Source organism: Scyliorhinus canicula, chromosome 17, assembly GCF_902713615.1.
Source record: "Scyliorhinus canicula chromosome 17, sScyCan1.1, whole genome shotgun sequence".
Taxonomy (NCBI): domain Eukaryota; kingdom Metazoa; phylum Chordata; class Chondrichthyes; order Carcharhiniformes; family Scyliorhinidae; genus Scyliorhinus; species Scyliorhinus canicula.
This window is the reverse complement of record NC_052162.1, coordinates 110,450,407-110,478,170: the sequence shown is the minus strand read 5'-3', so window position 1 is coordinate 110,478,170 and position 27,764 is coordinate 110,450,407.

Genomic DNA, 27,764 nt, shown 5'->3' with positions numbered 1-27,764 from the left:
TCTATCTGATGTGGAACACTAGGGAGATTGTGGACATCCAGGTACAGAAATAAAAAAAAACCTTCTGAACAGCTGCCAACCAGAATTTAGTGGCAGTGCAGTGTTGGTTTCGGTTAAAGAAGGTATTGTAGTGACATTTGGAAGAGAGGGATCAGAAGTTTGGTGGCATTTGTATAAAGGCAAATGGATTTGTTGAGAACGATATATAGATTGGACAGGTGACTCAGCAAAGATTCTGCAAAATTACACCAACGTAGAAGTTTTGAATTTCAGATTGATTGATTCGGCTTAATTTGAATTAATTGTAAACAATTAAGGGGAAGGCTATATGAGCTGTGCAAGATCATTGAAAAAATATAAAACTGATGCTAAGCGAAACCGGTGCTGATGAAAGTGTATACATGGAGGTGGCTGGACGGTTAATCAGCGCGGGACCATTCGGGGGTAATGCCAGGAAACCTTTGGTCTCAATACCAGAGATCGAGGACTTTCCTGCCTGAAATCTACGCAGTCTGGGGGCTTTTTATACAACTCGAAAGTGAAATATATGTATTTTCCAGAAAGAAGATTATTAATGGAGTAATATATTCGCATAATTAGTTAAGATGTGGATGATCCACAATCCATTGGAGACTCGTGGATTTGGCGGGCCTTGTAACGTTCATCTGTAACTACTTCTCATGGATTTAACTGTTACCCTTTCTTTCTTTAAGAAACAATACAATATATGAAGACATGTTTCACTTCGCCAAGATTTGTTTTCTACTAGAAGTAACAGTTTGCAATTAGGTGATATATTTCCCCAGCATTTTAATATTATTGACAGTCAAACTTGTTTTCACCTTTACCTGAACATAACCTTTAAATTTTGGATTGATACTGGCTCTGACTGTTCTTAGCTACCGTGATGGTATTTCTTATTTAGAAGGTCTTTTTCCGAGATTGCGTATTTCATGCTCGCTGATCATCTTCTTTCGGAATTTATGCTCTTGGCCGATGTATTCACCAAAGGATTTTTCTCCCAGGTATCTGTAATTATTGCTTAATTCACCTCTTCACAACGAGGGAAATCCAATCGCACCACATTCAGTGTCTGTTCGTCGTTATTCCCATACTTCTTCCGTTTCCCTCATTATTTCACAGACCTCCGGGTGAACATAGAAACAGTCACTACCTTTCATATGGTTTAGGTTTACTATTAGCAGAACATGTGAGATTACTAGCTTATTGCTCAAGAAGTAAATCACTTCCCTGTTTTCTGTGGTTCTAATCACTACAATCTACTTCCCGTTATTGGTATATTCTGATTGATTGATTGATTTCATATTCATTTCGGTCGCTAATCATTCTTCTGACCAGTAATCATGTTCAAGAACTTAGATCGACGAATGTAGTCCAAACTTATACTGTCAGCCTGTAGGAATTATTCCCATTTTGGAAATATATAGCTAATTATTACACTGTTATCTACATCTCAGTTGTAAACCCAGTTTTCCAGTGCATTTCCACCATGTAACGGTGTAACTGATATTGGGTGTTACGTTAAGGATGGTAGCAAATATGCTGTATGCCAGACTGAGAACAGAGAGAGAGAGTGACGACAGCGATACATTTGCATGCCGTGTTGGCGTAATCTCCGACATTTTCTAATCCTTCATCTTCTACTGGTATCCTTCATCACCTTCGTTTCTCAGATCAATGGACAGATAGTGTTGTTAATGCTTCCATGTTGAAACAATAATAGATATATAGATGCTGGAAAAATACGAATTGCGGCAATCTCGTGAATGGCGACCAATCAGAAGTTGAACTGACGGAATACAATGACGTAATTAATATTACAGTCGGCCTCATGTGGATCAATGAGATTGTCACAACAATGAGGATTTTGTTTCCCTGTTATGGTGGGCATGATAATTAGGGTTCGGCTGAAGATTCCAGCTTAAATCAAATCAATAAATTCAGTCAAACATTATTTGTTGTTAACCAATCCGAGATTGTTTTACATTATCCAAATGTATCCAAGTGGCTGAGACTTTGTTCAGGGAATATTGTTTCTAAGAATGTTAATCACTTGCGAGGTGAAGCTGACTGGCCTGCACTTGCCCAGTTTATATATAAGCATTTTAATGAACAAAGTATTTATTCAAAATAAATCTTTAATCTTTCGGAGAAAAGGGTTTAAAGGTGACTACATGGAAGACCTTTCTTTCTGTCTAATGATCGAGTTGCTGGATTCTCCCTCCAAATAAATAATTATCTCAGGACGTCAGATCAGTTTCAGAGAAAACTTTGCTCTATAATTTTGGAAGAGTATTCACATCACTGCATTAATCCTGACAGTGTTATTCTGCCAGAATCATAGAGACGGATTGAAATGACCGATCATATTCGGGGCAGCATGGTAGCACAAGTGGATAGCACTGTGGCTTCCCAGATTGGAGTCTCGGCAGGGTCACTGTCTGTGCGGAGTCTGCACGTTCTCCCGTGTCTGCCTGGGGTATCCTCCGGGTGCTCCGGTTTCGTCCCGAAGACTTAGGTTAGGTGGATTGGCCATGATAAATAGCCCTTCGTGGCTAAAAAGGTTAGGAGGAGTTATTGGGTTATGGGGATAGAGTCGAAGTGAGGGCTTAAGCCTCCAGTGCAGACTCGATGGGCCGAATGGCCTCCTTCTGCATTGTAAGTTCTATTTTTTCACATCAGCAGCTGATTTGGGTGACCATCTCATCACTGGAGTAAATCTTACCAATGTAATAATTGGAAAAGGGAACCTTAGCCTAGATGAGCTGTGCAAGTCAGCATTTAACTCTCCAGTGATAGTTGAAGAGGTATTGTGGAAAAGGTGACCCCCAGCTAGATGTACCGTTGCATCTGACCAATTCGACGAGTGTATTAATCAAAGGTTTCACCCAGATGTCCTTATTTGCCAGAGGAACAAAGGACAAAACAGATTTACGGTTTAACTTAATTGTATTCACAATTCTATCACTCACAAAGTTTGACTCGGACTCAAAGATAAGCTCTAGATTTTACCCTCACTTAGCTGGCTAGGCTATGATCGCTCGAAGTGGATACCTTCTCTGACCTTCAAAACTCAGGGTCCTTTCTTCTTGCGATGGTTGTGCCTGCGGGATTCCCATGTTACCACTAAAAACGTTCCTTCCTTTACACTGGTTTGCTATCATTGAGTCATAGGTATGCGCCACAACTGGTCATTGTCCCATCCAAACACCAACCCCTCAATGGGAAAAACAGGATACGCCTGCTTATCCAGGATGATTCAATCAAGACTCATTGTCCTCGGAAACACCTGCATCTGAGCAGCCATCCGCTCATTAAGGAGTCTGATGGCTTCTTTTGTTTATCCTTCGTTCTGCTGCAAAGTTGATCACCTGCGTCTGGAAATTCGTTGTATATTCATAGCATGGTCTTGTTCTTTTCTGTAAACGTGAGTGTGTAATCACAAAGTCCATAGAGCGATACCGAGTTTATGTGTTGACGTGATTGCTCTTGTAGGCAGGTAGTATAGATTCCAGCCAAGGAATCATGTGGAAGTTATGTTCCTGGCCAATGTGTCTTGCCAGCCTGACCATAGTACCGAATTGTGAAACACATATTTTTGATGCTGTACAGCTAGATCTCAGTAGAAGTCGGTGAATGTAGCCGGTTTAATTCATATATTGGTACATTGTAAAGCAGAAGTATCAATCATTTTACTAACTCTTAGTGACCCTGCATAATCTAAAGATAGAATATGAACTGTATGGGCAGAATAAGATACACAGCTCACGACATCAGTGAAATGACCGCCAGGAATGAGAGTTCAGGCACAGTAGAAGAATAGGTCCTCTTACACCACGACATTGGACCATGGAACAAAAGTCAGATACTACAGGATAACAGTCTGTTCATTTTCCGAGAATCACTGGTGCATCAATAAATGCGATATCCATGGTCAACACCCTTCCCCTTGTCGCAAAATATGGCTCCCATTTTGGATATATACCACAATAAATAGAAGAGTGTTTCCAGAAACAACTGATAAACTATCAACCATGCAGAGAAAGCACATCATCAAGAACAGATGATTATTTATATCAAAGAAGAGCGTACAACATGGGTATTAAATATATTACAGCGATCAGATGATTACCTGTGCACAGTTACATCCTCCAGAATGGGTAGGTACTAAATTGCCGATGCAGCCTCGAGAATGGATAGGCACCAAAGCAGAGAGAGCAAGTAATTATCTACTCTTGGAGACAGCCTCCAGAATGAATAGATACCAAATAATAGAGAGCATATGATTCTCTACTCCAAGATACATCAAAGTCTGGTTCGAGCAGTGATGGTATTTACCTAAAACATGTGATATGAAACGTCACAAGAATGATAGGATAAATCATTAAATTCTTACCGTGTGCGACACACATATTACCCAGAGGATAAGGGGAAATTACAACCAAATACTTGCTGTGAAATGTGAGCCTTATGGTATGTGCTGTTTTTGTTATTGCAAAAGATGCTTTACTCTTTTTCAAATGGGGATATTTTTGGATGAACGTGTGGACACGTCACTGCCGAACAACTGTCTGTGATGTGCTGCCAGTTCAAGGTTCGTGTAGTGCCTTCTATAATTCCACCTGACATCACAAATGAGGGATTTCGATGTAAATGCCGTTCCACTCTTGGCTGCAACTGTGGCACTAGCAGACTAATTGTAGATTTGGATCCAATTAGAATAATACCGATCTCTGAAATTCAATTTCCAATCGGACATCCTTAGTTGGGCGTTATAACGCAGGCAACACAATGTTTCAAAATTCCTGCAGCTCAGAGATTTCTGATGACTGCAAATCGGAAGAAAGTCTCATTGACTTCAATGACTTCACACAGTTTTACATCTGGATAAAGTTCCAGAGGTTGGACGATGCTGGGCCGGACAGTAGGGCGCGGGAATAGTCAAGTCAACAGGTAACAAAGGAATGTATAATCTTTTCATTAGCCGATGATCTGAGAAAGAGCACGAAACAAGCGATGTTTCAGAACTTTAATGAGTCAGTCTTGGTGGCGTCGATTAGATTGGAAGGAAGTTGGGTTTTGGATGAAATAAAGTGCCGAATTTGCTACACCGAATCTGATAATTTCTGTAGAGAAAGATGTATTAGGAGACTGAGGCACCATAGCTGTGATACAAACTGAAGAAAATGGCGTTGTGTACCTCCATTGTTCAGTTTGAGAAAATATATGTTCACCCAGTAGTAGATAGCAGGTAGAGCTGGAGCATCGGGCAAACAATTCTGAGGTTCAGCTGGCGATCTTCAGCGTGCAGGTGAAAATTGATATCAGATGTTATCACTGAGTGGCAGCATGTAGCTAAGAAGTAGAAGTGGGGCAAAGAACTTTTAGCGCTCGATGGAAAACACTGTAGAAGTGGAAAGAGACTCCACAGAAGAGTATTTTTTTTAGCAAGTGTTCAGTGAGAGTGAATGATGGCAGTCAAAAGATTTGCTGAATGATTTACGGTTGGAGAAATGGACTGCTGAACGTTCGCCTTTACTCGTTCCATTCAGCAGCAGACTCATTAGCCAATTGCCAATGACAGGAGGTCCCGAAGCTAAGAATAACGTGACTTGATTAATAGCTGCCCAAGTGGATATCAAGATGTCAACATGGAATTCCAATCTGCTGGCAATGGAAAGAGATCGATTCCCCTTCTCTCCGTCCGGTTGGCTCGGGTATCCCAAATCCTAAAGTGTATCCTGATCATCCAAGCAACGTGGACTTCTGCGGGACTAAAGCCAATGGCTAGACACACCAGGCTAGCTGTCTTCCCGATGTCAATCTCGTCTATTGATGGAGGCAGAACGTAGAATTTGGGAGGATGTATTTCAACAAATATAAAGAGAACAATATTTGTTAAAATGAGTCTATCTTGAGTCCAGTCTTCACAACATATTTTTCTCGGTTAGGAATAATGTGCATTTAGAGAGTTGGAAATGCCTTCCATCTGATAGAGGTTGCACATAACCCTGCTGACATAATGATTTTGTTCTGGGGTTTATTTATTTCTGATTGAAATATGTTGGCGCTAATCACTATTTAAAAGGTACTGAAGCTGTTGGATTGCATCAGTTTGAAAGCACTTCTATTTTTCACAAATGTCTTTACCCGTGTCGAAACACGCAACGTCCCACACTATACTCAATTACTTTAATTGGAATTTAATGTAGAAATTGGATGAATATTTTAGATTGTTAGTCACTGATTAGTCTCTTAACGAGCGTAATCTGTGCTTACCCTTTGCTTTCCATGTGTATTTCTTCTCTGGTGTTGGAAATTCATTGTTTCCTACGAAGCAGACATATTCCACCCCGCTGTCCTACTCCAAGGCAGTAACTTTCAGTTTACTCGCGATGCTCTATATCCTTCCAATCCATGTCGGATTTGAGTCTCCACTCCTTCCGTTCCTCCGCTTCCATCAACTTGCCAGGACACGCTGACATTTTTTGAATCGATATAAAGGATTTCACAAACAGTGCCCGCTGTCTGGAGTGTCCTAATCTCTTCAAATGGAGGGTCCGGATGTTTTTGCCGGAAACGTCTATCTCATAGCAATCACCGGGAACGATTAAAAAATGGTTGTTTTCGGCTTTCATGCTGAAATGCTGAAAGGAGAACAATAACTGTAGCATGCTACAAGTGATGTGAAATACATCTACTCACTGTAATGTGTTCCGAATTTTCCCAGCTTATTTCTGCTCGTTGTGCTCTAATGATCTTGGTTGTTACATTCCTCTCGCTCCTCGCATCAAAGTCCTCAGTGATAATTCCAGTCATGTATGGCAGACTTTGGGAATTGTTCCAGGTGGAATATAATGGGAAACCATTTTTCCGGTCCTGTAACTGTTGCCCATCACACAGACTGATATGGAAATTCGATTGATCCTCAGGGACATGAGGCTCTATTAAAATTCTCCTGGTTTAAATTAGTCAAAACGTCTCTTAATTTCATTCCTCATAAAGATTTGAACTGTTCCGACCAATGAATGGGGCTGGTTTAGCACAGTGGGCTAAACAGATGGCTTGTAATGCAAAACAGGACCGGCAGTACGGATTGAATTCCCGTACCGGCCTCCCCGAACAGGCGCCGGAATGTGGCGACCACGGGCTTTTCACAAGAACTTCATTGAAACATACTTGTGACAATAAGCGATTATTATTTATTATTACTTGTTGTGCTGAAAATATTCTATATGCATCAAATTGTGTTTCAGAATCTAATTTCAAGAATGAAATATTTTTATAAAACCATCAATGTTTCTCAGTTCCATAAAACGCCCTGTTAGAAAGTTTCATCAAGCAGTTTTTGAATAGTGTAAAGTCAGGTGAACCATTAAGTTTTCAGCATATACCTGAACCGGAAGAATTCAATATTGACATTGGTAATAGTGGAAAAGTTGTCTATGACAACAGTGCTTGGGCAACATTGAGGGTTGTAGCAGGAATAGCAACACATGCCTTCGATCTGTTAACATAAGTCTTTCCAAATAAATCATTTCATTCTTGCTAATTGATCAAACGTTGAATGAAATGAATAACGTCACTCGTTGTTATCTCTAAAGCAGAATGTTTTCCGCTGTAAAGTAGATTAATAGCCTCTAATATATTGAGACATGTCATATGCCCTTAATTCTCTATACTTCTACAATGAACTAAAGGTAACTGTTAATTCAGAAGATCCAACGTCTCAAGTTTGTTAATTAATCGTCCATTTCTAGCTAGTATGCCAATTCCTTTGGGACCAGTGTGGCAGAAAATGTTCCTGGGTTGATTAAAGTCATTTTATTTCTGTCCACGTGCGCTTTGGTGAACATGTGCTGACAATTAGAATCCGTTATTTAATTTAGCCGCGTCCACCTCCTCCCGCATTGCGAGATGTGAATACTTTCTTGTCTGCAGGCAAACCAAAATTAATCTCTTCCCTCGCATTTCCTCCCCCGCTGGTAGTTGTGAACATTTTCCTGTCTGCTGTCAAACCAGATTTAATCTCAAGTAACCAAAAGAGAAAATGCTGGAAAATCTCAGCAGGTCTGGCAGCATCTGAAAGGAAAGAAAGGAGCTAACGTTTCGAGTGCAGGTGACCCTTTGTCAAAGGTTGGCTACTCTCAAGTGATGCCCATTATGGCCTTTTTAAAGGTCACAATTCTAATGTATGAGCCCTCACCAATTAAATAACTCATTTTCGGAGTACCCATAACAGAGACGGTAGCAGCGTTGCCTCCAATATAGAGCACACACTGAAAATTCTCTAAAGCGCAGCAGGTCTGGCAATATATTTGGAGACAAAAACAGAGTTAGCACTTCGAATCCAATTTCCAGTATAACTTTTCTCCAGCTGCGAATAAGAATCTTTTTGACTCGAAACGTTCGCTATTTTTGTTTTATCTCTCCACAGAAGCTGGCAAAACTGTTCAGATTTAATTCCATAAATAAGTGTTTCAGTTCAGAGTTCTAGCATCCGCAACCTTTTTAGTTACTGAAGTATTTTATCTGTTTTGTATTCGCCATACCTCACTGCTTCATGCTTTAAGCGTGTCTCCCTCCGGCACCTCAGTAAATGCTTGATTCGGCGCCTGCAGTAAATATCAGCAGTGTATTGTATGTGGTCTTACAGACAAGTTGCATTTCCTCGCCAGTAGAATGAGCATGTTTTGTTTCGCTTCATGATTTCAGGGAAACAGAGGCTAATAATAAAGCTGCGAAGACCAGCACATGAGATCAACGATCTCAGCAAAACATGGGAAACCTATCTAATACCTCAGTAAGGTTAAATGCATATTAGTTGTTATCATCGAGGTACTGGAATGGCTGGTCTGCAGATAATTCAGAAAATGACTGGAAGAGCTTATTTACAACTGTAAAAAGGAAAGAAAGAGGCTAACGTGAAATAGGCCCGTTCGTGAATGAGCCTGGGGAAACAATCATGGGCACTAGGAATTGACAGAGGAGATAAATACTCTGTGTCACGCTTCACGGTAGAAGACACTAATAACATTCCAAATATGCATAATCAAGGAACAGAAGGAGGAGACGGAGTACATAGAATAACAATCACTGTGGAAAAAATACTATGGAAACTAATAGGTTTAAAGGCCGAGTGACTCCTACACATGATGGCTTGCACCCTCGGATATCACAATAAGAAGTTTTACACAGAGTCAATGCACAGGTAGCAATGTTCCAAGAATGCTGAAATCATGGAAAAGACCCAGACCATTGGAAAACTGTCAATGTAACAGCTTTATCCAAAAAGGGCGGGTGAGCAAGGATACCAGCAAGGGCGGGTGACCAGTTGGCTTAATAAATGTAATTGGAAAAATAATTGGAGCCCATTAGAAGTGTGCAACAGCAGAGAAAATCGGAATTCGTGATATAATGGCATGGCTTCATGGAGGGAACATATTTGATGAATTATTATAATTATTTGAGGAGCAACTAGCAGGACAGTTAAAGGGGGCAGTTGATGCAGTATTTTTGCATTTCCTAAAGAGTTTGAAAACGCACCTCGCAAGAGGCTACTTAATAATGTAAGCGACCAATATTTGAACGGTAAGGTAAAGCATGGATAGTTCATTAGCTATTAAGAGAAGACAGATGCCGAAATTCACCAGCCGTTCAGAAACTATATTCCCGCCTGAAGCGCCCCTCCCCTTTCAGTTTGAGAGTAGAGGAGACTGACAATCAGTGCCGCAAATAAAAACCTAGTTCCTCCTATAACGGAGATTAACTTTTTCACTGCTGAATTGGACAATGTTTATTCCCTGACTTCAACATAAATCAGAACATATGGAAGCTTACTGTGTACAAATGTGTTGCCATTTTCCCGACAAGGCGACAGTGACTGCACGTCAGCAAATCTTTTATTTGTTGTTAACGGGTTTCCTGCTTGTCACAACGTCGAACATTCCACAAAAAATGAACAATTCCTCATTCAATATATCGAAATGTTTCGATTTATGATGTTACGTTATTTTCCTTGAATTAAAAGTTAAATATTCCATGACCTTTCACAACCTAGCATTAGGTGATGTTGTCATTCCAAATATATGAAATATTTTCATACTTAGAGTGAAAATATTGAATCTTTCAAAGCAGAAAATGTCTCGCAGTCACCGGGGCAGCACCTCGATGACAGATCAGCGATAATTTGTAAAGCAAACTGCAGTACAAACATCATCAAGCTGTTGGCTTTCAATTAACAATTGTTGATATATGACTTGCACTGACTTACATTTAGCAATTTTCTGGTGCATTATGATAGAAAACTTTCTCGAGGTACAATAAGTTTCAATCAGCCATTGCCGCTTTCCGAATAACTGTTTGTCACACTGGAGTCTTGGGTTCGTGTGTATATCGGGGCTACTGAGGGAAATGCAGTAATATTAGACTCGGCCTTTTGAAATAAAAAAACGTTCAGCTGGGGAACATTCAATTGAAGTTCTTATCTCATGGTAATATCTGAATAAAGTTGTATCAACGATGTGTGCAAAAAGAAATCCACATCTCGATGTGGCAGCATGTTGTGATGTTCACAAATTGAACAAGTATCCAATTTTCTCTCCGAAATTTCTCCTGAACCAGCATTTACCTCAGGTCCACCATCCTTCGCTCCTCTATTGCCTCAAAATTGTCAGTCTGTTTGTCCAGCAGCAGATACGGATGATCAGAAATTTCATGTAACCCTGTATTAAGGATGCAAAAGCCGCTGTCTTGAAACAAGGTTATTAACAAAATTCCGCTCTCCATTGGGACATTTTGAGGCTTAACTCGATTTCCCGTAACGTTGGTTCTATTATTGAAACTGAAATGTTCTTCTGACCATACATTCTGACCGTCACTCCGGCAATCTGTTTTTACATCCCCAACATTTCACGAGGTCGCCCCTGCTTCAGCAGGTCGCCCTGAAAGCTTTATCATTACATTCCTTGAATTAAAGCTAAATATTCCATGACCTTCCACAACCTAGCATTAGGCGGTCCAAATGCCTGTGCGATATTCATTAACCATGGCAAATACTGTTCACCCACCACCGTTGTACATGGACTTCTACATTGTGCCTCGGTGAAACAACGCATAGCTTATAAAATCCCAACCCTGCCTGCAAATCTCTCATGGATGCCGATCTCCAGCCCTGCTATCTCCTTCAGTAGCACACCATTATGCCAAATATTGGCTCATTTAACTCTGGCGTTTCTCCGATTGTACTTGCTTCATTTGTTGGCCAGACATACGCTTGCCTTCTAATCTGGATTTCTCTGACGAACCGTTCCCGCTTATCTACTTTCAATTACTCCTTTGGAACATTCCTTTATAAAGAGCCTTTTTGTTCTAAGCTTTAGCCATTTGTCATAATATTTGTCATAATATGTGTGGTTCACTGATAATTTGCTTTCATAATCGTCTTGCAAACCACCTGTAGATGTCGTATTACCCAGATGGCGAATTCTGTTCAGGGCAGCACTGCTAAAAATACCCATTACGCGCCATCTGGTGGCGGATATTACTTGTGCTAATTGTTAGTGGTTATTGTGGGTGGAGCATCATGGACTGGAAGTGTACTGCTTTCGACATATCCTCCCAGCTCACGCCAGGGAGCGCGCCAACATAAATCTTATCCTCCAGTCTTCTTGCCTTGGCCTTCTCCTTACTTTGTTTAACATATCTCGGTCTGCCTTCTTTAAAGGAATGCGTGACTCTATTCATATAATTAAAATGTAATTCATAATTTCTCCATCGATTATTGGCCGAATTTTAATTTTTTTTCACTTTTTCCAATAAACACTCATATATTTCTTTCTATTTTGTTTTGGGGAAGCACTCCATTTTACCGCATCTTACATTTTCCTCCAATGGAACCAATTAGAGCATTCACTTGTTTTCTGACCGTTACTATCCTACTCGCTGGAAAATGTCTGATGTTGAGTCAGAGTGCGCAATACCTCCATCTTCTACTTTACACTGGGATGAATCCCCAACCCCTATCTTCAGCATCAGCAAATCCACCTGCATGTTCTACGCTAACATATGCCATCTTCACCACCGTAACAAGCTAGTCTGCAGCCTTCGTGGATTTTGGAAATGCATACCAAGGGTCCTTTAGTCCTACCGTTCATTGTGTATTCACTTGCCTTGATTGTTCCCCAGTAGCAAACACCTAACACTTTTAATGGGTAACTTCATTTTGCCACTTATTTTCCTGTTTCATTTCCCAGAACAGGATACAACTCTGCTTCCTTCCTCACTGTGTTAGGTCAATAAGATCGAGCATCTTTTTTATACCATTGGGAAATGTTTCCTCTTGTTTTTCATTTATACTTTTATATCCTCAGGTTCTTTTTAATTGCTGAATTTTCCATTACCATCAATATAACTAAGTTGCAATTTTCTGACATGAGCATTCTAATTTTAAACTCCATCTAAACTTTCACCAAATAGCCAATCCCGGTATTGAGATTTTCAATTGACCTCCAGCATGCACAGCACTAATTCTGAAACTGTGTTAATAAATCATTTTGAAAATAAGAACATATAATTTTCCAATGATTCGTTAAACATAACAATATCAATCTGAAGTTCAGGGTGGGAACACAAATTTATGTACTGTGGTAGTCAGTGAATGTGTGTTTGTTCTGACTGTATCAGCGGCAGGCTATCAAAGCATTCGTATATATAAACTGCAATTTGGCCTCGCACAAATGACCAATTGCTCCCGGGCAATTAACTTCTCCACCATCCTGGCCACTGCCTCAGGCTCAAGATGGAGGTTTTGGTTATTCTGCATGATTTCCATGTCAAAGTCCATATTGTCTGAACGCATTTCCTACGATCATAATGCCTGGCGCTTCAGCTTGCGTAACATCACATATCTGCAATGCCAACTGAGCCCACATACAACTGAGACTCTCAGAAATGCATTTATCAACTTTACTTCCTTCAGCAAGAAAACATCACCGTTTCTAAAATCCTGATATCTCTGTCCCACTTCACAAGGTAGATCAAAACCATCCGTTCCGATATGTATCTTCTCATCGACCAAGCAAATAAAATTGTTCGGTTTTCTTCTACTTGCTTGTCTCAATCAGCACTGAAAGCATTGTCACAAGGTTAGTTGAAGAGAAAAAGTAAGAGGTCGTTGTTACTGACGCCAGGAACTGTTTTCTAACTTGATAAATAAATGTTGATATATTTGGGAGCTCCCTCAACTACAAGGGCACGAAGAAACAGTGTGTTTTCAGTCAATTGAAATCAGAGTATGAAATTAAGGAGGCGTTTGATTGGCAATAAACATTGAAGCTTCCCTTAAAATCGGGTCAACATAAAAAATTAGATCTGCTTCAGCATATTCAAATACATTTCAGCACTTGTTACGGAGAGATACCTGGATGATATACTCTTCCAAACCGAAAATGTTTAATGGTCTAAAAAGCAACTGCATTTCCCGTTCACCTGAAAGAAGTTCAGCAACAAAGAAAATAAGTTCCTTTCTGCAGAGACTTTCAGGCCATGACTGTTCAAAAAAATCACGTGGTAACATTTGAGACAGTACATCGTGCAACTTGATTATAAATAGATTATTTTCATACTTAATAATTCCAATGCATACAACTGATTTGCAATATTTATGGTGTGCCGGAATTATTTCGCGCCAGTTTTGTTTCAAGTGTGAAATATTCAACTAAACAGATACATTTTCAATAAACCAGAAGCATAATATAGCACTGTGGAGAATCTGACATTTCTCAAAAGTAAAAATATCTTCCAAGGCCAATCGGGATTTTAGCACCAGTTTAAACAACCCAGTTTCACCTCAGTTACCAAGTACATTTTTTGGGGGAATTTGTTTCGCCAAGGTAACACGTTTCGAGAGGGACGGGTTTGTCAGTTCCAAATGCACTGCACGGAAACACTGACGGTGCTTTCGACATTTCCACACTAGTCTGTGAACGTCCTACCTCTGAACTTTGCTGTTAGCTTCGGTGGAGTGAGTAGTGACTGTGGTACTGTCATTAAAAGGGGAAAAAACATCCCTGGCGTTCCATTCCCTACCCAAGTATTTGAATATCCTTCAAAATACATGCACCAAAAATATACCTACCCAGGTACACCAAAACCTTTATCTACACATCAGCTTCGGCATTGCCATCCCTTTGAAGTGCTCACTGCCCATATGGTCGATGCGATTAAGACCAACAATTCGAAACAAAGAGGCTCTTTCTCGATAAAATATATAATGGAGTGACGACTTACTTCATTCGCACTTTTAAATAAACCGCCGTATTAACACTTAAATCCTGTGCTGCTCCACGCAACCTGAAACATTCGATTCGCTGGCATGTACATGCCTCTGAACTGGAAATTTTATTCTGAATTAAAATGGTTTCCTGCTCATTTGCACTGATATCTGTCAACACCATTGGCGCAGAACGGGCTCCACGTGAAGCGGTCCTGCCCAAATCTCTAGTCGGTTGTTACCAACGGCGGATTGAGTCTGCTGAAGTTCATAGAACTAGAGTTCAGATTCTTTTCGTCGGATACCCGACTAGACTAACTGCCGAGCTTTCGAGATTCTAAATATAAATATCTGAGCAATGGGGAGGCACAGTAGCACGGTGGTTAGCACAGTTGCTTCACAACGCCCAGTGTCCCAGGTTCAATTTCCCCTTGGCTCACTGTCTGTGTGGAGTCTGCACATTCTCCCTGTCTCTGTCTGGGTTTCTTCCGGGTGCTCTGGTTTCCTCCCACAAGTCCCAAAAGACGTGCTGTTAGCTAATTTGGACATTCCGAATTCTCCCTACCCGGACCCGAACAAGCGCCGGGTGATTACAGAGGTGTTGGGATATGCCTCTAAATTACGAGAGTCTGGTATCCATTATTGTGGCAGCTGTGAGTCTACAGTAATAGGTGCTACTGTCTTCAACTCTCAAATCGCTGATTCGCAGAGGAAATGACTTTGCTCCTTTGTTGACCGATCTACATAGCGTCCGCCTTTCGATATGTTCTCTCAGTTTGTTGACTCCATTTGTTTTACTATACCAGTAGGTGTTGTACAACGATTAGCTATTTTATTTTAGGCCTAGTCGATGGTCAGCGATTCACCTGCTTCCTTTCTTGCTGTATTGGTGTTTGGTCCACTCTTACACTGAACACATCTGAATGAAGGAAAATGTATATTTAATACATCCTGCAAATTAACCAATACAGGAGTTCAGCCGCAAAGAAATGTCTACAATGTAGACACAGCCGCACATTTTAACAACTAAATTTAAAACTCTCGATCAAACAGCACTTACTTGGTAACAAGGATAAGAGGACTGAAATAATGAAAACATCGATTGTTTCTTCTCTAACGGACAGCTTTTAAAGGATAGTCCTTACCGGATAGCAATGCTGTCCAGCCGTATGTATCGGAGCACCGACGTTATAAATCCCGAGAGACTGACTTCGTTTACATAGGCTGCACTGAGAGATCAACGGCAATGAGTATAGCACACATTTGAACTTTCTGTCACGCAGTGGAAATCTACACCTATCTACATGGAACAGATCAGTAGATACATTGAGAGCACACTCTGTGGTGACAGTGATGGGGCGGGCTTCTTTGCACCTGGATTGATTGGATATGTACATTCCCCTACATGAATAATTTATTGACACATTGACACAATGATTGGAAAAAATGCGCCTGTCAAACACGTACTTAAGCAACAACGAATTAATTTAATCGAGGCAAATGAAGCGACCATCCTACGTTAACCATGGAGCGGTTCACACGACTCGTACTAATGGAAGCTTGCCGCTTCGATTCTGCTTTGGACAGTCGATAAGCAAACAAAACGATGCAATGTCCATGGGCAATAGGCAAACCTTGGACATGCATCAGCTGACAGGACGTAGATATTATAAAGAGCAGGCATCCTGAGAACCGAGCAAACTGAATTAAAATAAAGAAAAATAGGGTAGACAGAGAGATCGATGCATTCAGCGGATTTAATAGAATCATAGAATTTACAGCGCAGAAGGAGGCCATTCGAAACATCGAGTCTACACCGGTCCTTAGAAGGAGCACCATACTTAAGCCCGGGTTTCCACTGAATCCACCTAACCCAATAATGCAACCTAACTCTTGGAAACTAAGGGGCAATTAACCATTGTCAGTCCACTTAAGCTGCACATCTTTGGGCAGTGGCAGGAAACTGGAGCACTCGGTGGAAACCTACTCAGACACAGAAGAAAGTGCAGAGTCCGCATAGGCAGTGACCCAAAGCCAGAATTGAACCTGGGTCCCTGGAAATGTGAAGTAGCAGTGCCAACCACTGTGATACGGTGTAGGGGCAGAGGCATCACACAGGGGCAGCACGGTGGCGCAGTGTTTAGCACTGCAATCTCACGACGCCAATGTCCAGGTTCAATCCCGGCTCTGGGTCACTGTCCGTGTGCAGTTTGCACATTCACCCTGTGTTTGCGTGGGTTCCACCCCCACAACACAAAGATGTGCAAGGTAGGTGGATTGGACATGCTAAATTGCCCTTTAATTGGAAAAAATGAATTGGATACTCTAAATTCATATAAAAAAAGAAGCATCACACAAGATTCGGTTGGGTTCAGTGCGTATATCAGTTGTGTGTATTCGCATGAATGGAGTTCTGAAGAAATTTGAACATGATGAAATGGAGGCACACTTGGAAACATACATAGAAAGTAAAAGCAGGAGTAGACCATTCAGCCCTTCAAAACGTCTCCGCCATTCATGATGATCATGGCGGGTGATGAAGTTCATGTCCTGATCCCGCCTTCCCCCCATATACTTTGACCCGTGTCGTCCCAGGAGCTATATCTAATTCCTTCATGAAATTGTACAACGTTTTGGCTTTGACACAGTGGAATTTCAGAATGATCGCTGGACTCAGGTTCACAGGTTCTCAACGCTTGTTATGACTAAATTAGTCCAATGAAACTCCCGGTTTTGTCAGAGCTGGTACAAAATATAAAAGTCAAGAATTAAAGAAAACCGATTGCAAAGACTCCATCAGGCTCTGTACTCTTCGCAGAAACCAGCCCCACCCAAGAGTGTGCAGATTGCGGTTTGAAAGCTTTGCACAACAGAAATTAACATGGTTATTGTAAGATCCATAGAAGATCCATATAAATCCTAGAGGGAAAAACGAGGCCATTCGGTTCATTCTGTTTGCACTGGCCCTCTCAAAGAACACCCTACCTAGGCCCACTCTCCGGCCCCATCCCGGAACCCCTCCAAACCTGCACATCTTTGGGAACTAAGGGGTAAATTAACGTAACCTGCCCATCTTTGGCCTGTTAGAGGAAACCGGAGCCCACGAAGTAAAGCCACGCAGAGAGCAAGAATGTGATTCATTGCAATTTGCACGCCACCACCACCGGTCCACAGCAGATGCTATCTCCCTGGCCCTACACTCATCAATGGAGCCTCTCAACAACAAGGAAACCTACGTCAGACTACTGTCCATTGACTACAGATCCACCTTCAACACAATATTTCTAGCCAAGCTCGTACACGAACTCCAAACCCTAGGTGCAATGACAACAAGCTTTCCCTCAAGATCAGCAAAACTAAGGATCTGATTATCGACTTCAGGATGCGAAGTGTCGCACAACCCTGTCAGCATCCACGGTGCAAGAGATGGAGTTGGTTGATAGCTTCAAATTTCTAGGTGTAAACATCACCAACAATCTGTCCTGGTACAACCCCATCGACCCTACGAAGAAGAAAGCACAACAGTACCTTTACTTCGGCATGCCGGTAATGACCCTGACCGATTTCTATAGATGCACCATAGAAAACATCCTTTCTGACTTCCTCATTGCCTGGTATGGCAACTGCTCGGCCTAAGACCGTAAGAAACTACAGAGAGTCGTGAACACAGGCCATCCATCACACGAACCCGTCTCTCATCCATTGACTCCATCTACACCTCACGCTGCCTTGGGAAAGCGGGCATCATAATAAAAGACGCCTCCCACTTGGGTTATCCACTCTTCCAAACTCTTCCATCGGGCAGAAAATGCAAAGGTTGCAGAACACGCACTAATAGATTCACAGGCAGCTATAATTCCGCGTGGTTACCAGACTCATGAATGGCCCTCTTATGGCCTGAACCGGTCTTTCTGAGCATCTTGTCTGCAGTTGAAGCACTATTTTCCGTATGCTGCACCCAATGTCTATCTTTATGTATTTACATTGTGTATTTATAGTATGTTCTAAGTATTCCTGTATGAAGCAACCTGCCTGGACTCGACGCAGAAAAATACTTTTCACTGTACCTCGGTACACGTGAAAATAAATCCTAATCTAAATCTAAAATGTACAACCTCCACAGATACTGCCCAACCTGCTATATTTTTTAGAATTCTGTACTTAAAATTAAATTATTTCAGAATACCAGTATCCACGGCAGTTTACTTATGAGTAAATCAAGAAAAACAGCAGTCCGAATACTGAACAATTTTAACAGCGCTCTTTCGATACGACCATTCGAATTGGTAGTTGGGCTGGACAATGCTTCCGCCCCTGTTCCGCCGTGCAATAAGATTATGTCTGATCTGGTTATGGTTTGAACTCCACATTTTCGCCTGCCGCCGAGATCATTTGACTCCCTCGTTAGTCTTGATTCTAGTTGCACCTGTCTTAAAAATATCCATTAACCCTGCTTCCAACGTTCCCGGTTGAAGAGTATTCCAAAGGTTCACCATAGTATAAGAGGTAAAAAAAAATTCTCCTTTTACTTTAAGTATGCACAACCCGACCGCACCCCCCCCCCCCCCCCCCCCCCCCCCACCCCGCCTCTCACCGCCACCACCACATTACACGCCCGCCCGCCACGCGCTAATTCTTGTTTAACCCGTATGGTGAACGATCTACGTATCTTCCAGTCTATAAAGTCCGCTCAGGATCTTCGGTGTTTCGATTAGTTCACCTCTCAGTCTTCTAAACGCCAGAAAGTAAAGCCCCGGGCTGTGAAAACCTTCCTCGATAAATAATCAACCCCCCCGCCCCCCCCCCATTCCCACAGATCTGTCGAGTGAATCTTTTAAAAACTTTTTGTGATGCAATTAAACTTTTGTTCAATACAAATCCCGAATCTAAACATTATACCATAGGTCTGGCCTCATCAAAGTTTTTTCTACGGTTATAACAAAACATGCCTCCTTTTGCATTCCATTTCCTTCGCAACAAAACGACAACGTTCAATTTGCCTTCCGAATAGGTGGTTCTAACTGCAAACTAACGTTTCCCGAGTCATCAATATCAGTAGCAAGTCATCGGAACGGAATATTTCTGCAGAATATTCCCATGGGCGCTAAAAGCTTTTGTATAGCTACTCTAAACTATCAGTTTTCACATGGGAACAGACCAGGAGCTTGTGAAAAGCGCACCGGAATTGGTGCTGCTCGTGGGAATCATTATATTTTGGCCAAGTGGCACTGCACTGAAGAATTCTGCTCCAGTCATAGAAATCGAGCAATGTAACAACAAAATAAATCCCATGTTATCTCTAAATTCAAATGTCAAGACTTTACTAATATCTATAAATGTACCGTTTATACTACAGTGACGATGGGCGTTGGAAATGCCTGGGGAAGACCTTTGAGACATAATGAGGTGCACAAACTCACTATTTAAATGTAAAATTTGTTTTACATGTACTGCTCTTATTTTCCTATTCACACTTGGTGAAATGCGATTTTGATTTTTAACACAATTAAGCAAATTAATTGTCAATAAAATAGAATATACTTCAAGACTAATGATATTTAACAAGTAACTGCTGACTAGATACCAGCCAATAACTGTTGAGGACATTCACCGTGACACGGAAGCGGGGTACGCCCAGAAATCCGTCTCCGAGCAATCGGACGTGTTCCGAAAACTTCGCAACCATCAGTGAATATCTTCATTCCTGAACAGCTGGATGAGGGAAGGTCAATGATAATGCGCTGGCGATGGTTGGGTCTCGCACACTACTTTATTAAACTCCTTAAATAAGTTATTGGAGCTGGGATTACTGGCATCCAAAAACCACAATCGACTTAATTTGTCGAGTTCTGAAACGATGCGAGAACTTTTCCCCTCATTCTTATTAATGTCAATGCCGTTAGGGCTCCTTGATGGTACATTCGGTGAAATACGCCTTGATGTTCGGGATAATTATCTCTCATCATCACAGAATTAAGCTCTTTTGTGTGTATTCTTGCCAAGGTTGTAATGAGGTTTGGCGCGGGTAGAGCTGACAAAACCTACAAAGGAACGTCGATAAGGCTGTTGCTATGGAAGAGAATTTTGGTTGCGCGGTCAGATATTTACCTCATCACTTTGTGATGATCTAGATTTGGCTAATGTGGTAAACAGGAAGCATCTGGGATTTTCAACATTGTTAGCAGGCTTATAGCTGTCATGGAGCAGCGTGTTTGGGTTGTGGTTAGTTCTGGAGTAGAGCTCTCAGGAACATTGCCGAGATGTTGACGAGGCCCATGACCTTTCCAGTAGTCCGTATCCATAGTCAATTGTTGATATGAAGAAGCTGCTTTATATTCCAGCCATACTTGTTTAAAAAATTCAACTTTAAACCACGTAAGAATGATACATTTCATTGCATGACCTATATGGTGGGAACAGAACACAGATCCTGATATTTCAGCATATCACTCAATGTCCCAGCCAGAATCTGCTCTCAAGCTAGTGGCCATTGAGGTCAAATAATTTGGGAAAGCGATTAGTGCACTTCAGTGTTAAACATCTGATTCCTGCTATTTCTTCATGATAAACGGAGGAGTAAACTGGTATATTTAGAACTAAATCAAATAAAACGATGAGTCACAATTCAGTCAGAGTGAATCAGTCAAATGACTATTGAAATGAAATTAAGGGAAAACCTTCTTGAAACTTTCAAAGCACGGAACATAACACACAGCACAGCTGTGAACATAATTTTCTATGCTTAGCACCAAGATAGTTTGTATTATTCGGCTGTGGTTCACAATATGCTAAAATGTGCAGATGGCTGTCACTGGCCGAATATCATAGAATCATAGAATTTACAGTGCAGAAGGAGGCAATTCGGCCCATCGAGTCTGCACTGGCTCTTGGAAAGAGCACCCTACCCAAAGTCAACACCTCCACCCTATCCCCATAACCCAGTAACCCCACCCAACACTAAGAGCAATTTGGACACTAAGGGCAATTTATCACGGCCAATCCACCTAACCTGCACATCTTTGGACTGTGGGAGGAAACCGGAGCACCCGGGAAAACCCACGCACACACGGGGAGGATGTGCAGACTCCGCACAGACAGTGACCCTAGTCGGGAATCGAACCTGGGACCTTGGAGCTGTGAAGCAATTGTGCTATCCACAATGCTACCGTGCTGGCCTGGTCTTGGTCAGTAATTTGCATTTGACCAACTGACCGCTCTGCAGCGCATTACGAACGTCGCTCTCATTAAGTTGAATCCTGAATGAATTGTACGAAATGTCAAAGACATATTAAAAAATAGTTAATGCCTGTCAAGCATCCGAATTCATATGAACTAAATACTCTGCATGTTATTTTTAGATAAGGCGGATTTATGACAAACATCTGGGGCAGCAGGGTAGCATGGTGGTTAGCATGTTGGGTTACGGGTATAGGGTGGATACGTGGGTTTGAGTAGGGTGATCATGGCTCGATTTCCTGAAGGCGTAAGATTTCTGTCTTTTTCTGAACTGGGGACTCCCCGTGTAAAATAACCAATATCTGTGATCAAAACTGATGCATCTGATCAGCTTTCTTCTCAAGCGGGAACGCTTGAGCTGGGTTGACGGAGATTAAAAGCAAACACAAAATTGCAATGTATAAATGTTACGGTTGACATCTGCAATCTGCATGCGCTTAATCTTAGCAATTAAAAACACATACAGCGACTGCTGTATTGCTATGAGGAAGTTTTATCGTGAATTGTGTGCTGCAAGTTATCAACGATTAGCAATTGATTTTCAAGGGCTGCGAGACATGACACCAGGGTTTTCACACATATACACACACATATCACACAGATACAGCCGCACACATATACACACTCACAGGCATTTTTTGAAGGCATGCGAGATAGGCAACATACAGGGCCATTCCTCTGCTGAATCGGGACATCATGAAAAATACTCAATGGAGACCACGGATTAGATCTAAAATATGTTCCCACATTCAACTCATGGTTCTAAAGACATTCGTGACGAACTTCAGCAGCGAGTTAAAAGTGACTGTCCTTTAAATCAAGGAAGCATCAAGGAACCTGCTGAACTAGAGTTCATGCGAATCTGCGGGAAAACTTTCCAAGATGGTTGACGTCTTACATTGCATGATGGAAAATGGTTGTGGTTGTTGGAGGAGTCAGCTCAGTCCGCGGACAGCATTGAAGGAGTTCATCAGAGTAATGTTTTCGGCACAACCATCTTCGGTAAATTCATCAATTACCTTCCTTCCAACATTGGCTATCCAAAACTATGGCTAGAAAGGTGGGTCAGAGGTTCGGAAGCGTGAGTCAAGTAGCACAGTTCCTGCTTCCTTAAAGCCTGTCCGTCACGGATATGACACAAGTCAGGGATATGACGGAATATTCACCACTTGTCTGAATGAGTGCAGCTTCAACAACACTCAAGAAGCTCAACACCATACGAGACACACGCAATCACTCAATCTACCATCTGCAAGATGCACTGTAGAAATTCACCAAGACCCCTTCGGCAACACATTCCAAAGCCACAGCCAATACTATGCAATCATACTGAAAAGACAGTACGATCCATCAAGTCTGCACCGACATAAAAAACTGTTCCAATCTGTACTAGTCCCACTTTCCAGCCCTTGGCCCACAGCCTTTAATGTTGTGACATTTCAAGTGCTCATCCAAGTACCTTTTAAAGATTGTCGAAACTGTCCTCCCAGGCAGTGGATTCCAGATTACCACTAAACTATGGATGATTTTTCCCCCCCAAATCCCCTCTGTACCCCCTGCCTTTCACCTTAAAATATGCAAGTTGTATTGACCCTTCAACTAAGGGAAGCAGCTGCTTTATGACCACCCTGTCCACGCCGCTTATAATATTATACACCTCAATTGACTTATCTGCACCAAAGAAGACAATACAAGTTTATCCAGTGTCTCTTCATAGCTAAAGTTTTCCATACCAGGCAACATCCTGGGGAATCTCCTTTGTACCCTCTCTAGTTCAATTACATCCTTGCTTTTGAGTGTTGACCAGCAATGAACACAGTATTCCAACTGCGCCTAACAAAAGCCCTGTATTTATTATAGGAAATATGCGGAAGCATTGGAAAAGGTGCAAAGGAGATTTACCAGTATGTTGCCTGGTATGGAGGGAAGATCTTATGAGGAAAAAAGGCTGAGGCGCTTGAGGCTGTTGTCATTAGAGAGAAGGTTAAGAGATGACTTAATTGAGACATACAAGATGATCAGAGGATTAGATAGGGTGGACAGTGAGAGCCTTGTTCCTCGAATGGTGATGTCTAGTACGAGGGGACATAGCTTTAAATTGAGTGGAGATAGATATAGGACACATGTCAGAGGTAGTTTCTTTACTCAGAGAGTAGTAAGGGCTTGGAATGCCCTGCCTGCAACAGTAGTGGACTCGCCAACACTAAACGCATTCAAATGGTCATTGGATAGGCATATGGACGATAGGGAATAGTGTAGATGGGCTTTAGAGTGGTTTCACAGGTCGGCGCAACATCGAGGGCCGAAGGGCCTGTACTGCACTGTAATGTTCTATGTTCTATGTACAACTCCAGCATAACCTCCACGCTCTTTCAGATATGCCACGATTGATAAAGGCCAGTGTCTCATACGACCTCTTAAATGACCTAATAACCTGTTCCTCTACCTTCAGGGGTCTGTGGGAAAGCACTGTTCCTCTGAGCTTCCAAGTGTTCTGTCATTCATTGAATACTTCCTTGTTGTGTTATCCCTGCCAAAGTGCATAATCTTAAACTTTTCAGGGTTAAATTTCTTCTGCCACTGATCTGCCATCTGACCAAACTACTTACATCCTCCTGTAACGTAAGACATCCTTCTTCACTGTCAACCACGCAGCCAATCGTCGTGTCTGCTGCACAAGTACATATAATTGCCCTATATTTCCTTTTATATCATTTGCATATATGACAATCAATAAGGGACGCAATACTGAAACCAATGTTACGCCACTATATATCGGCCTCAAGTCACACACACAACCTTTTACCACCACCCTCTGTCTCCAATAACTCAGCCAATTTTGGATCCAACTTGCCACGTTACCACGGATCCTATGTGTGTTTTCCCTTTTTATCTGTCTCACATGTGGGAGCTTTTCAAAAGTCTTTGCTGAAACCCATTTAAGTGACATTAACTACACTGCCCGCATCTCACACCTGCTCATCTCCTCAAAAAAATCCAATCAAATTTGTCAGGCATGACCTCCCACTGACAAAGCCATGATGAATGTCAGTGATCAAATTAGCCAGTCAAAGTGGAGATTGATATTGCCCTTCAGAACTTTACCCAATTTTTTCCCTACCGCCGATGTGAGACTCACTGGTCTCTAAATACCTGGCTTATCTTCACTACACTTCTTTAAAAGTTGAACATTTGCCACCCTCCATGCCTCTGGTATCATTGTGGTCAGCGAAGAAATCGAATTGAGTCAGAGCCCCTGTAATTTCCTCCCTTCCCTCCCACAGAAGCCTGGGATAGAACTCATCTGGACCACGGGATTTGTCCACTTTTAAGCCGGCCAAAACCACCGTACATCCTCACTCCCTATGTTAAACTGTTTAAGAACCTCTCACCCCCTTTTCTGAATTCTGCACCGGCATCCTTCTTCTCCAAAGTGAAGACGGACGGAAAGTACTCGTTTGAAACCCTACCAGTGCCGTCCACCTCGATGTACCGATTACCCCTTTGGACCACTCTTCCCTGGTAATTCTCCTCCCCTTGAAATGCTTATAGAATTGCTTGATATTTTTACCCGACAGTGCTTTTTCATCTTCCCTTTTTGCTTTCGCAATTATCTTTGGAGCTTCTCCACCCCTTTCTGTACTCCACTAGGACCTCTGTAAATTCGTTCCTTTGTACCTGTTAGAAGCCTCTTTTCCAAGATATCGTCCTAATTTACTGCTGAATTGATAATGCGACTCCATGTCCTCAATTGCATCCTTCCCTGTCCTGCTAGAAGATCTTAGACAGTCGAATGTTGAGCTGCGAGCCCTTCCCTTCCCTCAACCATGTCTCTGTGATGGTAAGAGTATGTTTTTTGGGTCAGGAAATTGCAAAAACATGTATAAACCAGAGCTGAATATAAACCACAAATAACTGTGCTTGTGGGCACTATCTCCGATGATGATCCAGGCCCAGGCAGCTGTCGTAATTTGCAGTACCAACCGCGTTGCTATACAAACAGGGAATCAATATGATCAGATGAGATTTTAAATTGCTAAATCCATTCCAGAAAAAAATGATGTTCGATTTCGACGAATTAATTCAGTTGTTCAGTGACAGTTCTGGAGTTCACTTTTACCCACATAAACTACCAAATCCTCCTCTTTCTGGAAGCAATTGCGGCTGATTGAAAAAGAAAGATTATGAAGAGTGAAATCTTTATATAATTCCTGTCTGAAAATCGCTCTACCTGTTCAATATAGGAATTTGGAAATTTAGCAAAAGCAGGAGGCACAATTTCCCTTCATGTCTGTCTTAATTTATTCATAATCTCCGACTGTAGTGCTACTCGCACTGAATTAATGTTCTCTATTTATACATGTAATATTGGTGATTAGAAATGTCAGTGTGTTGTACATTCAGAGCTGAGTCAAACCACAAAGCTGTGGATGGGTCTCCTTCCAAGGATGATGAGTTAATTCTGCTGTCTGTTCTTAACTGCCGCTTTTCAAATAAAGTGGATAGACTGGATTTGTTTGCACTGTAGTTCAGAAAAGTGAGGAGTGACTTGATCGAATTATAGAGAATTATTAAAAGCCTTTACAGGGTGGGCGTGAAGAAGATAGCCGTATATTAGCAAATCCCATAACTCGGAGTGAACACTGATGAAGGGAGCACAAATCTATCCAAGACAGGACAAAGGGTTAAACGATGAATCTTAGGCCATTACATTCCTTCTTCAAATTGCTTTTTAGGTCAAAGTGCAGGAAAGTGATATTTCCCTCGCCTTTGTTTGTTTTCCATACTGGTCAATAGATGCTCCTTAGACTAAATGTTTTGCTTTAATAATAATACGACAGCCACTGTCCACAATTAACACAAAGAGAAATAATTAAAATTGAAGCGAGGTATATTCAAATGAGAACACACTGTTCACATCTCTGACGACAATAAGGTAGACAGATATTTATTTAAACATAAACACAAATTCAAATTTGATCTCTTCTCTATGAGGTCGCAAGATTTGTACACATGTTAGCGTCGCTTTGGTACATGTATTACAAAGTCATTGAATATCACCAACGGATGGACGGTACAGTCAGTCAGGCGGTTCCTGGCCATTCATCTTATTTTCCGTGGCAACTAATCCTCTCTGGCTGCAGGACGGAGTCCCCGAAGTAATGGTCATTTAGTCTGCATTTGTGGCTGAATTACAACCTTTCGAAGCCTGGTGCAATATTTCCCGAAATCAATCTCACCTCTTATCAGTTCTTGTCACAGGACCATGCAGACTTCGTAATATCCAAGTTTTTTTTAGGCAGCTGTTGATAGCGTCTTCTCATGTACTGTCAATCTGGAGTTACTTCCAGTACTTAAACCTAAGTTTCAGATGCTTTAGAAGCTGAGTTGAGACCAGGAACAGGTCAGGCGCGATCTGATTCATTGGGGAAGACACTCGAAGGGCTGAAATGCCTACTTCGGCTACTAATTCTAATGTCTCTATGTTATTCATGTGGTCACACCAAACAAGAATCGAATCCATAGAACCCCTACTCAGTCCTCATTTTTATCTAAGGCTGACGGAATGTAGTAGAACAATACTGCAACACAAAAGACAGCTTATTTTAGTTTATTCGTATGAAAAGTTGAGAAAAAAACATTTAGTAAGCTTTTTTGACCAGAATGGAAAGCAAACAATATCTAGGAACACAGGCCACTACTGTTTATGATCGATTGGTTAGTTAAAACACAATCACAACATGAATGTGCACCAAGTGAGGAAAAAAACCCTAATACTTTAAACATGCAATCTAGGATTAATTGAAAATCAATGCAGAAATAAAATGCAAAATGCTGAATTGCAAAAATTAGTGGCTGCAGGCCTCCGGTCGACACCTCTGCTTTCACAATTTGTCACAAAATACACGACCATATTTCTGTTTTTCCTTTCAATTCTCTAATGTCCGAATTCATTGTATTGCTTTCTTTATTTTTTTAATTGAATGCTCCATTTTCCAATGTTCTTCTCTGATGCACATTTTGTTCCTTTTATGGAATCTATCTCTTTATGATGCATTCAGCAAAAAAAAATATGAGTACCACTGAAGTACACTGGGGAATTCTGTTGATATTAAAAACATTTCGTAATCAATGCCGGCAGCAGAAGGAGAGGCGGAGATTGTGGTGGCACTGGATGCAGAGAAGGCCTTTGACAGGGTTGAGTGGGGGTACTTGTGGGAGGTGTTGGAGAGGT